This window comes from Anas acuta, chromosome 4 (genome assembly GCF_963932015.1).
Source record: "Anas acuta chromosome 4, bAnaAcu1.1, whole genome shotgun sequence".
Classification (NCBI taxonomy): domain Eukaryota; kingdom Metazoa; phylum Chordata; class Aves; order Anseriformes; family Anatidae; genus Anas; species Anas acuta.
This window is the reverse complement of record NC_088982.1, coordinates 23,036,149-23,055,822: the sequence shown is the minus strand read 5'-3', so window position 1 is coordinate 23,055,822 and position 19,674 is coordinate 23,036,149. Positions and strand designations below refer to the sequence as shown.

Sequence of the window (19,674 nt, the reverse complement as noted above, 5' to 3'; positions counted from 1 at the left end):
TAATTTGATCTTAGTATTGGTCAGATGAATAAATGTATCATTTCTTCGTCAAGCAGAAATATTACAGAAATGAAGTTAAATAGCATTTGGATGCACTGACTTTGTATTTACTTGATTTTACCTGAGGAAAAAGTACATGGATTATGTTGCTGTCGGATTGCTGTCCATGGCAAAGTGTGATGACAAACTGGATTAAGGTAATATAAGTAAAATACAAGACAAATGTTACTTCAAATACATGCTGATATTTATTGAGATGTTGCAGAGTCATCATTAGATTTAACTCAATATAAAGGATGTTATAGTAACAGCAGAAGCAACTCTTGCAGTGCTGTTGCTGACTTGGGGATTTTATGAATGTTACAGAACTTTTAGGAAAGCTCCAGAACTTTTGCCAAGGAAAATAAAAGGCTGGAGCAGTCAACTCAGGGTGTTGAAATAGATGAAAATAAACCAAAGTAAACAGGAATTGCCAACTTTTTACAAATCAATCTTATACTTCAATTAAGGAAAGAAAAAAATGCTAGCATGCTTGAGTATGTGCTAAGCATGCTATATAAAGTCACTTATTGTCACCTGTTAAAGGTTATTTTTACAGAGAGCAAATTGAAGGGGAGTTTACCAATGACTTCACATTAGACATTAGATCAGATAAAGGGAGTATTTCAGACTTTTGCATTTGATATGCTATGTATACAAAATTTATATGGACTGTTTTAATGATGTTCACTGTGTATCATCTGTTTAGAACACAAGACATCACCACAAGTACTACCGTTTAACAGTTCTAGATATGCTTCAGGATGGAAATTCATGAAGCTCGTATCTTTTGGGAATTTTGTAATCTTGGCTTTCACTGAAGTTTCTAGATAATTTTACATATTTTTTTAATGACAATAAAACCTACAGTGGTATGACATAAAGGATCTGTTACTTTCAGATACTTCTGAAATAGAAGTAGAAAATTCATACTTAGAAAATTCATACTTTCAGATGAATGTGTCAATTCAATACATACAGTGTGTCATTTTCCAGCAGATAAACCAATTTTTGTGCTATTTAATTCACCAAGAGGTGGCAGCCTTCACTTGATTCCCTCTACACTTGTCCTGTGATGTAGGTTGACCAGATATGTGGCACTGGTACGCATTGAGGCACTGATACGCTTGTACAATGGTTGGTGGATGTCTACAGATGGATTTTCAGGCTGTGCCAATACTGTTGGTATTCTGTATTATTGATTTGATAATAAAATAGCTGGAAGAAGACAAAATATATAAGAAATTAAGTTGTGACCTTTGTTATGAATTGAAATAATCGCCCAAAAGTGGACTTGTTTTGAAGATTGAGTCCTACTTCACTTTGAGCCCTTTGCTAACAATCCCAGTCCCTGCTGAAACCTGGATCAGAAGTTTTTTTCTGTTCTCCCTAAGGAGAATGGGAATGTTCCTCTGCCTCTGGTTGGAAGTTCCGGACAATGGTAAGTACTGGATGCGTTCATAAAAACACACATACAAAACATTAAAAACTGATTTACTTGTTCTTTTGTTGTTAAATGTTCATTATTTTTAATGCAATTAAAGCTATTCAAAAACACATCATGCAATGATTTCCTTTTTTTTTTTTTTTTTTTCCTGGAGGAGTGGTGGTCACTGTGCAGTTGTAATGGATGTGTCAGCATGGTGTCTGAATGCCAGCCGGCTAACAAAACTATCCAAATATGTACCTCTGTGATGACACATGTACAATGTACTGGTGATAACGTTTGTTTGCTAATTATTTCTTCCCTCTGGGAAGTTTTATGGAAAATCTAAGATGAAGAGTTTAGGTAGTTTTTTTTGTAGGCTTAGTTTTCTCAGAGTGAGATATCTAATTTAAATTAATTATTTGGGCTGTTGTTTATGATGAAAGAAAATATCTCCACAGACTGTATGTCCCAACCTAAGAGAGTTTAGGGTAGGTGAATCAAATAGCTGGTTTAACCCATGTCTCCCCACAGACTGTCAGAGGAAAATTAGATCTGAATTTGAAGAATTAAAGTAAGACGACATGAATCTTTGTCTTTAAAATGCAATTGTAGGCAGGCATTAATTTTCACAGTTCTAAGATCTTGTGGGAAATGTGTGTGAACGAAGTACACAGAAACAAAATATTCCTGCTGGTCTTTGTTGCCTCTTACTTTTATCAGGAAGAGATGGTGGAAAAAAAACACATCTGATTTTTTGGGGGTGTTTTGAATCACGGAGATGACAATGTTTAGTTATTTCATGAAGAGTCTTTAAACTTTATAGCTAACAGATGTTTCTAAAACATGATTAAGGCCAAAGAGTATCTGAGGCAGAACTATATCTTGTGAGATTTTGATTCCTTATCTTTTGCCTTCACATTTGTGAAGAATGTCACAATTTGATTTTAAATTTCCCAGCCTATGAGGAGGAATACTGATAGGAACCAGAGTGAGATAACGACACTGTGTTTGTGTTTTAATCTCCCATATGCCTTTTGAAGTCAGATCAGTAATTTCCACGATCATTTGCATTAACAGAAATCTGGAAAAACATATTAATAATGATTTCTGTGTTGGTAATAACAGTCCTCGACATCTGAAGAATTCCTCTGGTAACTGTAGGAAAAAAATCACAGAGGAAACAATAGAAGGGCAGAGAAGTTGGCACTGACAGACAAGATGCAATGACTACAGGAATAATGCAGCTGTATGTATGTGCTGCAAGTGTCTCGTTCGAGCACAACACTCATCCCCTGTTTCTGTGACCGCCAGTGGCACTGCTTACAGCACATACTAGTTTTTATGTTATCATGGTGACATGAAGGTCCTTAAAAAGGTGATTTAAAACACAGCATGCGTTTTTCATTTTTTAAAATATTTCATCACTCCTTGGTTTGAACACTTGCAGTGTTAAGGAAAGAAAATATATTTTATTTGTGATGGGGACATTTTATTTTGAAGATGTATCTGCAGTATGCATTTGTACTAAGATACTCTGAAGTATGTTCACAATGTTCTTGGTCTTATTTGTGTACTTCAGAGGCTTCTTATTCTGACTGGAGCCAACATACACGTCTTAGGCTATTCAAATAAATGAATGTCTGGGCAGGAATAATCTGCACATGGATGAAAAAGAGAGGAAGGTTAAAAGCTAAATGAGACTGTTCGGAAGATTTACTATCAGCTGTGAAAGATGTTTCCCTGCACTAAAGCTAATCAAGACAATGAATTTTCATGTTTGTCTTGCATTACGGAGGAAATTGAATCAGACGTCCCTGGGGGATTCCTTTATTATTTGGTATTTGCACACTGGCACCCACACTTTTTTAGCTTCTGGCAATAAGATAACGTCAATGCACATATGGTAGCTAGGCTTCTCGCAAGGAAGTGAAGAAGCAACATTTCCCAACAACCCCAAACGTATGTTATCTAACGGAAAGAGATCCGGCACTTCCACATTGAATGTGTTCCTTTCCTATCTGTAGGGTGGTCCAATTTTGTCAGCTGCGAGGGACAGATTGGGTTTTAGGATGTCTTGTGGGCTGTGTTTGGTTCTCACTGCTGGGAGTGGGAGAACTAATGCAATGAGCTGGTTTGCCTTGCTGGCTTGTGGAGGAAGCTGGGCTGGTGCCTAGGGGCACAAGGCTTCCTGACCACAGCAGCTGCTGCGCTGCACCCTGTGGCCAACTGCTGCTGGTGGAGAACCAGGAGGAGGCACAGCTCAGGCTCAGTTCACTGGACAAGATGCTTTCCTCCTCCCTGGGCACGAGGAAGCAAGCCAGGGCTGCCAGTTGGACCATGGTGTATAAAGATTGTGCATTTTTAAGTCAAGGATTGCTAAAACACATTCACAACTACAAAATGCTTTTATTTATTTATTTATTTTTTATTTTGTTTTAATTATCTTTTGAGAGGTACACAAAATGAAATGACCCGTGTAAGTGCCTTGCTTTGGCTGAAGGAAGAGACCACAAAGCCATAGTTCAGCTGAAACTACAACACTGAGGTCCAATTACAGTTAGAAGTGGCTCAGGCCATCTGTTTAGATGGTTAGACTTGATTTGGATTAACTTGCCCTGATGCTAGCACATCATGTTTTCATAGCTAAGTCTTATTCCTTCTGGTATCTGAAGGAATATTCTGGAGTATCTGAAGGAGTATTCTGGTAAGTCTTATACCCTTCTGGTATCTCAAGTTACATAAACTATTTACAAATCTTCAAAGTTTTCAGGATCTATGAAAGGTTTAAATCAGTAAAAGAAGACTATTCAGCCCTTCCTGGCACATGGAAACACCATAGATTAACTCTTTGGTCCAGAATATATATACATGTATGTATATATATATATATATATATATTTAAATATATATTCAATACAAGCATTTTTAAAAAAAGATCTCTATCAGCTTCCTCCATTGTAAGTGAAATACCTATGGAAACAAGGCAGGATTTTATTAAAATGATTATTACTGACATTCCAGATCTTTCTTAGACACTCACAAAAATGAAACTGCTGTGGACTTACTGCCTGAATAGAAAAATAGAGGCAGCCCTTCCAGCTGCCCCATGGGGCAGGTGTTCCCCATTTAGCCCTGACGAGGTGGGTGTGTGAGGTGGCACCTAGAAACAAGAAGAAAGGCCTGGTGCCACTTGTATGGTTTCTTGAGGGTTGCCTCATGTTTTTTGGCTCTCCTGCAGTTACAAAGGTAAGTTTTGCAGGCTTTGTTTTTTTGAAGGGATAGAAATTTCTGTGTGCTTGTTAGATGTCCCTTGAAGAAGAAAAGGATGAGTGGGAGCTCACTGATCTCTCAATAACATGGGCAAGGTAAAGAAGCAGACAGGAGTTGCTAGGTAGGGGATGTGGCTTTCTTACCGAGAAAGGTTCTAGGAGAGAGGCTTAGAAAAGCATAATTAAAAGGATAGGGGATCCTGAAGTTATAGGGATGTTTATGTTGCTGTTGTATGTATAGGAATATTCTGATATATGTTTCTGAAGGAGGGAGAGGTACTTCATGGATGTCCATGCTACATCAGAGGCTTAGAGGAACGCGGGGAATAAGCCAGCAGTATGTCAATGGTAAAATAACGTGTGACTCTCATCTTCAGATAAATTAAGAGGTAGTACCTGACTCCATTAAGAGAAGTCAGGGAGCTATGTAATTAAGTATGGAGCTATGTGAGAAAAGAAGCTGTAGCTCATTTGTGATTAGGTAGGTGTCAGCTGCTGGGCTCTAACAAGGAGCTTTCTGTGGAAGTAGGGGAAGCAGGCCAGGGTGGAGGCCTATAAAGGTGTTCCTGGACAAAGTTTTCATTATTTCCAGTTTGAGGTAAAATCATTTAATGATAATAATGGCCTTTTACAGGAATAAATTGCAAGGCTGTTCTAAAAATGGAATATCTGGTTTATGGGCTTTGTAAAATAGTTACCCTTTAATAAAAAGGGTTATATAACTGTGTATCTGATGTCTTTATGTGGCACTACTAGCAGTATCAGTATTGTCCCAGTTTAAACAGGTAAGTCTATGCAAGTTGGCAATTCAGTCCAAAAAATCAGCATTTTTTTTTTTTTCCTTCTTTTTTATTTAAACAACAACTAGAGCTATAATACCTTAATTATATGTGAGGAGCCTCTGGTGTTGTTTTTTGCTAACGTGTCTACTATTGTCCATTAATGGCTGGGAATCTCAGTAAGCTGTGGGGTATTGAACAACATCCTCTTCTTGTGCCGGTACTCTGGTTTGTTGGAACCATGGTGAGATGACCTTGGAATTCCCTAATTTTACTAGCAAGAAGAGTTTCTGTTTAAGTGAATTTGACTCTGTGGTATGATTGCAACTTCTCTGTGGGCTGTGGACGAGAAAACTCCTCCTCCAGCAGGAGGAGACAGTGAGGGAGAGGAGGACTTGCTTGGTTATAAACCAAGTTTAATGAATACTGAATTATGCTGGCTAGCCAGTTATCCTCACACAACTTTGAAATGAAATCCTTGTGTACTTCTCTCTGGTAGCTCTTCTAATTCAGCACATTTTACTTTATGCTGAAGTCCAGATTTCCTCTGTCTAGGGCTATAAAGATGGTGAAGGGCCTAGAGGGGAAGAGAGGAGCCTAGAGAGGAGTGGCTGAGGTCTCCTGGCATGTTCAGCCTGGAAAAGAGGAGGCTGAGAGGACGCCTCATCAGTCTACAGCTTCCTCACGAGGGGGAGCAGAGGGGCAGGTGCCAATCTGTTCTCCTTAATGACCAGTGATAGAACCCAAGGGAATGGTGTCAAGCTGAGGCAGGGGAGGTTTAGGCTAGGCATCAGGAAGAGGCCCTTCAATGAGAGGGTTGTCACACACTGGAACAGGCTCTCCAGGGATATAGTCATGGCACCAAGCCTGTTGGAGTTTAAGTGTTTGGACTGTGCTCTTAGGCATATGGTCTGGATTTTTGGGTGGACCTGTGTCGTGCTAGGAGTTGGACCCAGTGATCCTTATGGGTCCCTTCCAACTCAGGATATTTTGAATCCTAAGCAGGCATAGTAAACTCTCCTCTAGTGTAAATGCTTTGCTTGTCCTGTTTGCTCTGTGTGCCTGCCATATGTCTGACTTAATGAATCTAGAGGTTGGATCATGGAAGAAAGAATAGAGATAATGTTTTAAGTTATATAGAATGAAGTTGCAGCAACTTGCTGAGGACTGCCCCATGTTTTTGGAGAAGGTACTTTGTTGCAAGCAGAACTTCCAGCTCCAGCAAACAAACCCTTGGTTGCATATGTTGTCTGTGAATGTCCATCCTTTTCCCACATCTCTTCTATATCTGTGAAATAGCTATGTGTGGTCCACAGGTATCTGAACTGAGGAATAATTGGTTTTCTTGCTGTAATAGCTTTCCTGTGTCTACCATATGTTGTTGATGTAACAGGATGGTGTGGGGAACTGTTGTGCAACAAGTGTGTTAAAATTAGCCAGGTAGTGATGCAAAGAGGTGCTGTCCCCAAATGAACTTGTTTGGAAGACAGAAAAAATTATTCCTTAGTGAGAGGTGGAGACATTACTGTTTAGATGTATAGTTTAACTCTTACAGACAGAGTGATTAAAGCCATCTTGTATTAAATTGTACTCTGCAATTCTACTGATAATACAAATATTTATCTCAACCTTTGTGCAACTTCTGTGAAGCTGCAAAGCATCCAAATGCTACTTTTACAAGCTTATTGCAGTATATATAGTATGAATATTCTTTCTAGATTAAGGGATGAACTATATTCAATACATCAGGGAGTACGGTGATCATGGACTTTAATGTTTTATTATCTAGTTGAGATGCATATTACTGATAAAGAACTTAATCCCTTAATTTTCATAGGAGCTGTATACTTTTTGAAGGTAATTAATACAGGAAAAAAAAGTAGTATATGTTTATAGTATATATGCTTAGTATATATTTCTTTCTTTTTTCAATAAAAATCTTACTTGTATGATTTTTAAATTTAGAACAAAGCACAGAATGTTAGGCTTATGTGGAGCCACCTGTCATAAACTTTTACTTTTGTCAGGGTGAGCAAATACATAACGGATATTTATTTATTAAGGTAGGTGAAGTGGAAGCTCTTTATCTTGTATCACTCTGCAGCTATTCCAGTAGCTTTATCACACTTCCAGGATGCTGAACTGGGTAGGAATGTGAACTGCTTTAGATCCCTTCCTAAATAGGTTTATAGAAGGGGGTAAAATCATTAGACTCAATTTTTGTTTAATTGGCTTCTAGGGAAGGGCTTAGTCTTTTCATGCATGCCTACTGTATCTTTCCACCTCTTTCTGTTATTTCAAGGGAATCGATGATTTTAGAGTGCTTTTAATGCAATATGGAATAATTGAAATAGAAGTAGTTTGAAGACTTCAACTTTAATGAGAGGCTCCTGAGATCTAAAATGAACTCTGCAGTTACTTATAACATGAAAGAGAAATTAGCTTCGTACTGAAACAGATTTTTCATATCTTCTTTATAAATATTTGATATACTCATTCCATGCTTCAGTGGAGGAAACAGACTTTGAGCTGGACCTATCTGGAGAAGTGGCTATTCTGCTGCATCCACCATGTGAACTGTTTAGAGTTAAGGTCTTCACTCAGGTTATTGTCTTCAGACAAACAGGCATAGTAATCTCAAAAGTCCAAACAGTATTTTCATTTCTTCTTCCCTTCTAATGGGCTCACTGACTGTTAATTAGTGATCTAAGTGTGCTTCTTCCCTCCACAACGTAAAGTGTGACCACTCAAGGTAGTCAGGCTGAAGCACCAGATTCTTCTGATGTGTCTGCAGCTAGACTTGACTGAATCGGGTAGGCCTGTAGAATTTGAGACCACCTGTTTGAAAGCATGAATGTTATTTTTCTTACTAAAATAATTTTTAATGAGATTTTTCATTTTTTATTTTAAAGAAGCTCTTCAGACTCTGACATACTATATCTGTGTACCTTGCCTACAATATCTGTATGTAAGGGATGCTGCAATTTTAAGCCTGAAATGTAAGTATCTTCCTCTTATGCTAATTTCCAAGGCAAAGTTACAGACATGTCATCTAAGCAGGACCCTCAGGCTAAGAGATAGTTAATGGAGAGATAGTTAATGAAGGATGTAAGAACTGTGGTTTAGCCCACTCAGTATTTCCTTTTGACTTTCCTGTCACTTAAGTGACTGCCATACTTGAACCTTTCCTGACCTCGTATAGGATCCTTATGGAGTACTATCAACTTTGTAAGCAGAACTTGCTAAGCCCTGGGGGTGGGAGATGCATACATATACTGACCATGCTGTAGCTCCTTGTGTTACTGTTGAAAGGTGACATTTGCAAAGGACTGGTCTTAGCCCTGCTTCCCAATTCCTGAAAGATTGGACTGCTTGTGGTAATGTGGGTATGTTGCTGCTTTTTCTCCCCTGCACTTGAGAGATACCTGTGAGATACCTCCAAACTCAAATTGTCAAAAGCAGAGTTGCAATTTTACTACCACCTGAGTGAGATTCAAATGGCCCAAACCTATGCCATGTAAGAACAGTTCAGGAAAATCTGGTTTATTTAAGAAGTGTCTTACAATTTCTGGTATGATGACAGTGCATTCAGCTTATGAAATTCAATCACGTGGTCTTGGATGTTGACTTTGGCGCAAAAACCTCTTCCTGGTGGCTGGCTAAAATGGACGCCTGTGAAGTCTTCATGCTGGTCATACTTGGTGTGATGGCTGACTTTGGTGTCAGTGTATTTGAAGTAGGCATCTAAGAGCAAAGAAATGAGTGATCAGTAAGTACTATCTTGTCAAGCTGTTGTGAGCTGCCAGTTGACTTCTTTTTCTATTATCCAGACTTCTGACTAATCTGATATTGAATCAGTGTAGTTCTTCCTAAGCTGACACATCGGTATCAAAGGCTTTTTTACACAAATGTGTATCTTGTTATTTTTTGGAAATGACTCATTGCTACCTTTGCTTGATAGCTATAGATCTCACCTGTGATGCCAGTTGTTATACTAGACTTGAAGAGGCAGGGTGCCATCTTAGCAGGATGTTTGAAGAAGCCTGTTAGGAAAAAAGAAAAGCAGTCAAAAATAGAAGTAGGATCTTGATTTCTCTTGTGTGTGAGTGCTGTAATGACCATTGATTGGTGTATTCTGGGAGTATAAGAGTCATTGGCTTATTTCATAACTAAAAAATACCAGAGTATTTGGAATGCTGATTGTAAGTCTTGCATCGTACTTGGAGCGTTCATTAAACTGAACATATTTATAGGGTATTTTTTGGAACATTCAGACTTTTTTTTTTAGGTTTTCACACAAAGATGTATGATACAGAAAAGACTGATCTCAAGAGCTGACATGCTATGGAGGCTGTGTTGTGTTGGTGATGCAATGATAAATTTTCATCTCTTCTAAGGATTTCCTCAAATGCTTAGAGCAATAATATTTTGAAGTGTTCCTGAGGCCTGTTAATGAAGAAAATTGAAATAGTTCACAGTGACAGTGACCTTTGTAGAAAACTCAAACCTGATTTGAAGAGGAGCCTTAAGGCTTTTTCTAGCCTGTCAAGCTTGACCTTTTTATCGTAGTCTGTCTTGTTTTGAGCACAGCTTTTTCGCATATCTACATATTCATGTCAAGTGCTCCCAATGTCAGTTACCAAGCCAGGTATTCAAAATGGAATAACAACCACTCTCTGGTAGCTGGAGAACATTTTGTCACAAGATGCCATCACCTAATAGAGAATAAAATCTCATTTTAGTGTAATGCCTCATAAATGATGAGTAATGTGCATGTTGGGATAAATATTTTCAAAAATAGCTTCAAGAGTAGAATAAGCAGTTTCAACTTTAATTCTTGCTATGGGCCTAAGCCATGAAATATAGCTTTACTTCCATGTCTTTGTATTTCTGTGAGGCTGCTTTAACAGGGCCAAATGGGTAGCCTATGAAATACAGTATTTCTATGAAGAAAATAAGCTCTCATCACAAGCAGCTAGTCATTAAAAAAAAAAAAAAAGATGGGCCACATCAGTTTTGATATAAACGAGTAAATAAATCTAGAGTAACCAACCACAGTCCTGATAGATGCATGGTTGGCTAGCTCTGAAATATTAACTTTTACTCTACAGTAAATTAGCTAGGGGTGAAGCTAGTTCTTGTGTTTAAAAGTGCCTTTTTTTTTTTTTTGCTAGCAGGAGTAATAAAGCAGGTGTGCTTGCTTTCTAGCAACTAAAGTCATGACTTTGTGCAGCTGGTGTTGTGCCAAGATCAGTGGGGGGAAATCCACTGATTTCTGAATACTCTTGCACCTGAAGAACTCTAGCTGGTAAGACAGCACTCCTGAGTGCATGAAAGGATGCTTACTGCATATGTAAGCACTTGGAGGCTATAAATCAAAAATGAAACTAACTTATTACAGTTGGGTCAGACAGCAATAATCTGTTTATATTCATGTTATACTTAGATTTTTATGCTAAACTGTTCAGAGTTTTGCAAGAAGACAGTGTTTATTTCAGCTGGTCGTCTCTCTTCTATGTTCTTTTGTTTCCTTGCAAGGTCTGTGCTCTCTTGATTTCACTAATGTAAACACTATTGCCCTTGCAGTGACTTACTCTGCAGTCTTGTGCTATAAATCTGTTGTTTGTATTGATTTTTTTCCCTCACTGGTGAGGGAAAAATGAAATTGTGGATTCTTCATACATGTTCATAGGATATACTCTTTCCTGATGTTTCTTGCTGAATTACTTTTGGACATAATTAAAGATTCCTTCTATGCTATTGTAAAGCATCTATGAAAGCCCTCTGAGAAGTGCAACTACCAAAAGCTAACCTCAAATTCTCTGCTGCCCTTCTCTCTGGTGGATGAAGAGACCCTCACTGAGGTTTCTTAAGTGCTCTGCACTTCCTTCTTGCATTCAGTTCCTTCTGCTGCAACTAAAAGATCCTTTAACCCTACAGTGCAATCTGCAACCCCATGAAGACTACGCTTCCATGCTCTCATTTTTTTGTGTTTCTAGTAGTCCCCATAACTTCTCACCCCAACAATGTATACTGCATCCGATTTGGTCTGCCTTCTACCTGAAGAGTAACATACCCAACAACTGTTCTAAGTTTAGGGCTTTCTGATTCTGTCAGAAGCCCTAAAAAAGGACTTTTCTGGGGGCAGAAGGCTCAGCAGAGAATTACACTTACCTTTCTGTTGACTTTCCTGGAGCTTGAAGGGACTTAAGTTTGCTGAGACGGCTCTACTTTGCCAATTGAAATTGGTTAGGGCTCCAAGGTTTACTTTTTTTTTTTTTAATTTTAAGCACTGTCAACAGATGTTGAGAGTAACTTTTCCTTAAGCATTCTGTTCATTTTTTCTATCTCTTAGAAAATGTGCTGATTTTAGTGAAGGATGTGTTATGAATGAAATAGCCAGCTTCATGCTGTGTGAGAGTCCCTTAACTCTAGGGGAGCAGATCCTGACTTTTCAAGCCATACACTGAAAGCTACTTGTATCTGCCAGGGATTCGGGCTGCTGCCTGACAGGTACACAAGCAGGTTATTTTCTTTAATGTCCTGAAGCCACCAGAAGATTAATAGAGAATATTACCATCTGTAGGGAAACCTATGAGCTTGTATGAGGCAGCTTTTGAACTGAAGGATTACTGCGTTCAATTCACTTTTAGGATTAGGACTGAAGAGAGGCAAGTACCAAAGCATGTATGGTTTGTCAGTTGCAAACACACTTCTATGAGAGAAACTGTAAACAAGAACAGATCTGAGACAACAGGTCTAACATGAGCAGTGCTACCAGCCCTCCAAATAAATTAAGGGAGATCTCTGTAGGTACAACTTTATATGACTCTAAGACCTCTCAAAGCTATTTCATGTTAATCTAAACTGGAGCTGAAGTAGAATTTCAGAGTCCTCTCAGATGTTGCATGGATTAATTTGTAAGTCCCTGAACTCATGGTCCTGGCTAGCTGGAATAGCTAAAGTTAATAACTGAATTAGCAGTATTATGCTTATGACCAGATGAAGGATCTGTTGGCAGAGCAGTCCTTTTTAATACATGTCCAAAGCTACGGTAAAGCTTCCATTTTAATCTTCCATTTTGCAGTAAAAAAAAAAAATAACCTTATAGGTATTAAACAGGATGTGTGGGCAAAATGCAAGATTTCTTCCAGTGGTGCTTTTTTATAAGAGTAGCATTTGAATAATAAGCAAATTTAATCTTCAGGTTGGATGAAGGCAGCACTTGAATTCTGTATTTTAAATGGCTTTCAACTGACTTAATTTTCAGATGTAATCTGAAGTTGTGGAAAGGATATAGGAAAAAAACTGAAGTAGTGATGCCATTTTTCTAGGGAATGAAGCTGTTTTAGGACAAACTCCACTGGCTACTGAATAATTTCCCAGGAAGGGCATTTGAAGAGCATGGGGGATTTTTTACCTTTTTTCTGTATAATAAATTGTCACATTGAAATCCAAGTGATCATGTGGAAGATTTAGCAGCCTACTGAAAAGTATACAGGGGATGACAGTTCAAATTCCTTCACTGCAAGCAATGTACCCCCTTCCCATGTTTCCAGAAGTACTGTTTAGAATGCATGGTCTTATCTGACTAAATAACTTAATGTGTACTTCAAATTCTACTTGTGCATCATGGATGCTCAAAGCACTGGGAAATATCTGCTCTGAAGCGTTTCTGATAAAGAAAATAGGACTGCAGAATAATACCTATGCTGTGTGTGTATTCACGGCAATGTTATCTGCTAAGGAGTTAATTTCTCACAGGAGCTGTTGACAACTCTCACTTAAGAGGCTATTTTTCACAGATCATATTATCTGCTGAAGTGACCATCTTCACAAACTGAATTGTGAAGAGAGCTGGCTTGAAGATGTCACCCTACTTTTTTCATCATGCAGAAAAAAGGAAGGATTGCAGTTCTGTAGTACTACTGAATAAAGAAGGTACCACTAGAGATCATGAGCCTAGTTCTTAATCTGATGGCACCTGGTACTCATCTAAGTAGAAGTTAAAGTGGATATTTGCCTCTGTTGCTTTGATAAGTTTACAGCACAGTCCATCTGCACAGGTAGAAGTGGTTCATGGGTTTGTGTAAGGTGATTTGACCTTTACATGAGTAAATCTAATTGCACCGAGCAAAACTGAGTGGCAGTTTGCTGCCACAATTACTACCAAATTCTTGTTAATAGTTAAAATTTCCCTTCATTGTGGGTTGCGTGGCGAATTTAATTCTGTTTGTCTAGTGCCTAACAGATGTGTCCTGAATCATGTGTAGGACTAAAAATTAAGTGGCAATGACTAGCTACTTTAGGGAGGCATTAGTTGTCTTTGATTGTACTTGTACCCATGGCATTATGTAATATTTTTCTAAGAACTTATGAACTTGTCACAGCTGAGTCAGAAATTACCTAATTCTAGATATGGCTAGTTCCTGTCACTTCCTATCATTAGGATAACTCCAGCTGCTATTGTTGCTTGAATAAGCGGCTAGTTTTTGAAGAAGCCTCATAGCCTCCTGGGAGGTCAGGGCTTTCACAAAGGCTAGAAAACCATGCAAGTATTTATAAGAGGAAAAACAACAGAATTACTCTCAGATATTTTAACATGGCCTGTCTTCTTGTTGCTGTGAATAAATTAAGTAGAAAAAAAACACAAACAAACCAAACAGTTAATTCAATGACAGTGGACTTGGAAGTGTTTTTAATTAAAACAAAAAAGTTTAACTATTCAGTAAGTCAATGGGACTGTTCTGCAAAAGCCCTGGAGCAAGTAACAGCAGAAGGATCAATAATACAAAGTATAGTAAGGGAAAAGATCAAATGTTGGTCCTTTGTACCACCTTTTTGTCATATTCCTTAGTTCCCAAGATTATTATTTTCATCTATCAAATTGGTGCCTACAAACATGTTGAGTTTGTAGAGAATTTGAAAAGCAAAATTCCCTCTTCAGTGAAGGCTTTCATGTATCTGGTGGAAACTCCTCATCAGTATCAGGACAAAAAAATATTTTCAGGTATGTGAGCAAAATCCAAGCATCAAGTTTCTTATACGTAATGATATCATGGCTGGGTTGTCCCAGAAGTAGTTGTAAATGCTGCTTGGTGTGGAGGGGGAAGAAGGTACAAATCTCAGCTGTATGAAAGTCATGTCAGAGGCAAATGGACAAGCAAACTTTTAGAGGCAATAAAAAATTCAACTACCCAAAAGGAGTAGGGTTGCCAGTTTGTATTAGTTTTTAACTGTAGGAAATGCAGCACTGCTGTGCTTGAGTCAGGAATGTGAACTGCTTATAGGATTCAACTCCTAGTCTAATGAAGGGGGCATTACTGTAGGATCCTGTCCAAGCAGGAGGAGCTGTGTCTGTGTTCAGTCATCTTTCAGATATACTGTAGTAAATGTTCATAAATGCCTGTGTAAAGAAGGGGTGTGATGCAATCCATTCTTTCCCCTGACTTGACTGTTGTATCTGCATAAATTTTAGGGCTGGGCACTTTTCTAATATGTTTACATAACAAAAAAAGCAACCAAACAAAACCTGAAAGAACACATAGTTAAAAAACAACAACAAAAACACACAAAAAAAAAAACACAGAAGCTTTTCTATCCAAAATATTCTTACCTTCTACTGCAGGCTACTTCCACCCTGGAGTGGAACTGTGGATTGAAGTGGAAGGGATATGCCATGGCAAAGAAGTTGGGAGGGGATGCAGGGGGAACGTGGGGCACGAACTTTAATTCTTCGGACTTGTCTTTTTTAATGGTGTAAATATTCCTGAAATTCTTTGGAAATTAGCCCTGCATGCGAACAGAAATGTGGGATAGGTGCCAGAGGTCAGGGATGCGATGCAGCAGCTACAGGCCAGCTATATCTCCTCGTTGGTGTGCAGGTGCTGAGCAGTGTGCATGCAGGATTCAGTAGCTGTAGTCCCTGCTGCCTTTTTTACTTGTGAATTTCTTAAGCTATGAGGAAACATACAATAAAGGACAGAAGTATATTTCAACATAATACTAGATAAGCCAACCTTCCATTTGTTTCAACACTGTAGTAAGGAGGAGTTTAGCATGAAAATAGATAAGCTATATAGGTACAATCTAGCTCAAGTAGCCCAGATGAACTTTATTTGTAGGAATATATTTACATGTTAAATCAAACTTTATTATCTATAATCAGAATTTATTTGCAGCCACATCAGTTGTCCATTTTTTTATTCTCATGTTGCTAGCAATACCATTTCCAGAACGCACCAAGTAATTTTGATAATAACTAAAAGGTACTAAGATCACTCTCAATTTGATATGGATTTTTTTTGATTGAAAAACATTTTAAATGCATATACAACACTTTGCCGGGAAGAGGTGACCTTAGTAAATCTATTTGCTTGTGGAACCGATCCATTTAGTGCAAGTAGAAACAAGGTTTTCTAATTGTCTCATGTCATGTATGAATGGAAAAAAAAATCACTTAGTAAAACATAACCAGAAGTAAGGGTTTGCTCATCAATAGTAAACACATCCCTGGCACTCACACTGCCTTTCTCAAAAGCACAAGAGGGCTTTGGTTCACAGCAGGAACAACCACCAAAACATTTGCCACTTTTAAGAAAGTGGCACCAAAGGTGCTCTAAATTTTTTAAGTTAAAGCTGAATTTAATTCTTTTGTTAGATCAGATTTTTAATGAAAGATTTGTGGAAACTGCTAGCAAAATGTTAGCTTCATGGCTGATAAGGAAAAGCAATGTATTTTAAATATTACCCAGGTTTAGGGCATATCTGCTGAACAAGGAGCCAACACTCCTGTGAATAATACCTTCTGCTTTTCAACAGGGCTATTTATCCCCAATGCTATGCTCCTGTGATGCATCTGTAATTGTGTGATAATCTAAGCACCCTCACACAGATTTACAGAGGCACTGCATCATATTGTATGGATATGCTCTCAGATACAGCCTAAATGTCAGTGTCTGGAAAAAGATAACACATCACAGGTGTTATGAAAAAGGCAGAACAGCTGCTTCACCCACTGTGTTTCCTCTTTTAAATCAGTGAAGACTCCTGTGCTGGGTTTAGGCTGGAACCTGCTTCTTTTTAGGGAAGTTCTAAGTGCTAAGCATGTCTGTGTTCTCTGTTCTTAGCAATAGCCACAGTATTTAGCAATTTCTATTATTGTGTGATATTGCAAATAGGAAGCTGTTCCTATCCTGACAGCTTCGCTGAGGAGTAATACGTGCATGTCTGATCCAAATAATTGTTGATGGATTTGAAGTTAGAAGTGGAAGCCTTTTATTTGTTAGGTATGTATAGAAGTGTAGTCTTCAGCATAATGTTAATGGAAGTTGTGGGGGGTGGAATTAATTCATTGCTTAGGGATCACTTGATATGAAAATGGTTAGTGAGGCTGCTACGTTGACTTAGTGCATTCAATCCTGGTGCCTGTGTGTAAGTTAAATATCTGTAAAATAAACCAATCCATATTTGTATATAGGTGTCATTGCTTAGATGATTTGAAAAAAAAAAATGCTGAAAAAGTGCCGTTTGATGCAGGTTGCTTTAGAGCTTTATTTTTCCAGAACTGGTGGAGAAGGGGAAAAAAGTTTTTTTCAAAAAATCTGGACCTAAATATAGAGTGAAATTAATGGTTGCTTTAATGGTCTAAAGATTTGAATGCAATCAGATTTGGAGATGCTCAAAATAACCCCCCTAAGATTAGGATCAGCATCATTAGGATTATAGTTCTACTTTCATAATTATCTCATAAGCAAAAAAGTTCACTTCCAAATGAGAAATGAGTTAAGATATTACCTAAGCTTCCTGAAGTGCAGGCATGAGTCACTTACAGTAAATTCATTCTATGTTTGAGCATTTAATCCTTCCAACAGTTTTCTGTTAACATTCCCAAAGTTAGTAAATTTGGTCCACCCCATATGGAAGTGGGGATTTTAATCATGATCCTAAAGGGAAAAACGGAATAGTATTTTTGGCTTTGTGCTGGTTTGCAATCAGTGATTTATTCATTTCTTGCCTTTCTTGTGTTATTTTTGCTGATAATGATTTCAGTTACCAAAAAAGCAGACAACTATCATATGTGTTGTAACTAAATGCATATCACAACACTTCAGATGCAGGGAATAAAGAATGTTTCCCGAGAGCCCTTTTACAGGCTTGTGGCCTTAACAATGGTCAACAATTGCCAAGAATACTGTGGACTTGAAGCTACAAAGCATAAATGCCTAAACACAGAGTCCAGATAGCTCTATGGAAGGGCTGTGCAAAAGTGGCAACCAGTATGCAACGGGAGGGTGGGGAGGTTTTCTGTCTTATTTTCTGAAGGTTACTGGAGCTGATAGGAGCCCATGGAGCTGTCATGATCCCCTTCTTCTACTTTACTATTCAAGGGGTACACTCTCTCCTCACTGAGTTGCTTTGGGGAGATTACAGGACGACAGATTCCTGTCCTCATGTGGATTTACCTTTATCTTTTGAGTTTTGACATACAACAACTCTATAAGGTGGGATCTAGCTCATCCAATGTCAGGTTTTGAAGAAGCAGGAGTTAGGCCACCCCTTCTAAAGTCAGAGGTTGAGTAGTTTATATCTCCTCTTTCATCACCCCTTTAAAAAAAAAAAACAAAAAACAACAAAAAAAACCACTATGATTCACTTCATTGTTTTGGTGGATACAGGTGGGTAGGGGGAACACTGAAGTTTACACCAGAGGCATCTCTTTGTCTGAAAGTTAGCTGAAGTGAATCCCAACCAACAAGGGCATTGTTGTCAGTCCTCCCAGAGGGATGGAGGAAATGTGAATCTGGAAGAAAAGTGTGGTCTGCTGGGCTGTGTCTCTGCTCAAGCTGACCAGGACCATTGTGCTTGGAAAAATGAGCTGAAGTATAAGGAGAACAGATTCAAATACTTCATTTGTCTTACTACATTAGCTTCAACTTGTGATTAACCCAAGTTACATTGAATTTGTATTATCTGCACGTTGGCCTTCAGCTTTAACTTTGAGCCAACTGGCTGCCTTAGCAGTATTGCTCAGCAAAAGCAAGTGGGGGGACTGGCGTGCTCTCAAACTTAATTTCTATGGTGGTGTGAAAGAAAAAGGCTCAGCTAGTTGGCTAGGCACACCTATCATTGAAGCTTAGACAAAAAGATTAGAAGGGGCTTGAAGTGTGTGTATGGAGTAACTCAGTAATAGCATTTTGTTTCTCTTAGCCTCTTAAATTCAATCAACTTCTAGAAAAAGAACTTTAGAAGAGAAAGTTAATGAAACATTTTCCTCAATGTTTCAACTCTTGAGGGATTTCTCATCCCATGTTGGAAAGAACTGAAATAATTTAAAAGAAAAAATCTGTTAAATATTCCTAAGCAGCTTTTTGGTGTAAATAGATTTAGGAGATAAATTTTAAAATTCAAACTGGAACAATCACAGACAACTTTTTCAAGTCACCAGGTGCTAATACAAGTCATACTTATGTGTTGTGCTTTGTCAGTTCAATTTTATTATTATTCTCTACTCATTCTGAGAATGAAAACTTCTACTTTCAGAGATTGGAAAATGTGGATTAAATCTCTTCCTGCTTTGGAATTTATAACATAATTGTTCCAATTCTAGTAAAATGTACAATATTGGCCTTGAAGAAAAAACAATAAAGATTATTGAGAAAACACCCTGTGGCTTTCCTGTAGCTGATTTCTAGAGTGCAGGTGCTCACCCTCTGGTCCCAGTTGTGTGCTTGAGGATTTGTTTTCAGTCTTATCTCTTCTAGGCATTGTACTTGCACAGCATTGCTCAACTGAGGAGAGAACTCTGGTCTCTGGTACAACTGACTTTTTCTGGCTGCTGAAATGCTTTGTGGTATAAACAACCTCACCGTGTGCATAACAATAGTATTAGGAATTATGTAGGTGCTATGTACTTAAGACCTTATATCTTTACAGGGATCATTGCTGCAAACTGATGAGGAATTATCAACATCTATATCATGGAAAGCAAACATGAATTAAAATAACCAACAGTATCCGCAAGGCACTTGGAACTTACGCTGTTAAAAAGCTGTAAAATACTTTCTTATATCACTAAGAACATCACAAAAGCTTAAATGAAAGATAATTGATCAGGGAAACAAGCCTTGTGGCCCTATTTCAGATTATGACAATGGTT

At 38.1% G+C, this 19,674-nt stretch overlaps 1 long non-coding RNA gene across 4 annotated transcripts in view; it reads left to right on the top strand.

Moving 5' to 3' along the window:
• The first annotated feature begins 4,588 nt into the window (after positions 1-4,588).
• LOC137855688 (uncharacterized) overlaps positions 4,589-19,674 on the top strand; it is a 73,724-nt gene continuing 58,638 nt past the window's right edge. For all 4 annotated transcript variants that reach the window (XR_011095896.1, XR_011095895.1, XR_011095898.1 and 1 more), the window contains exon 1: positions 4,589-4,714. This is a non-coding gene — a long non-coding RNA (uncharacterized lncRNA). The remainder of the gene's footprint in view (positions 4,715-19,674) is intronic.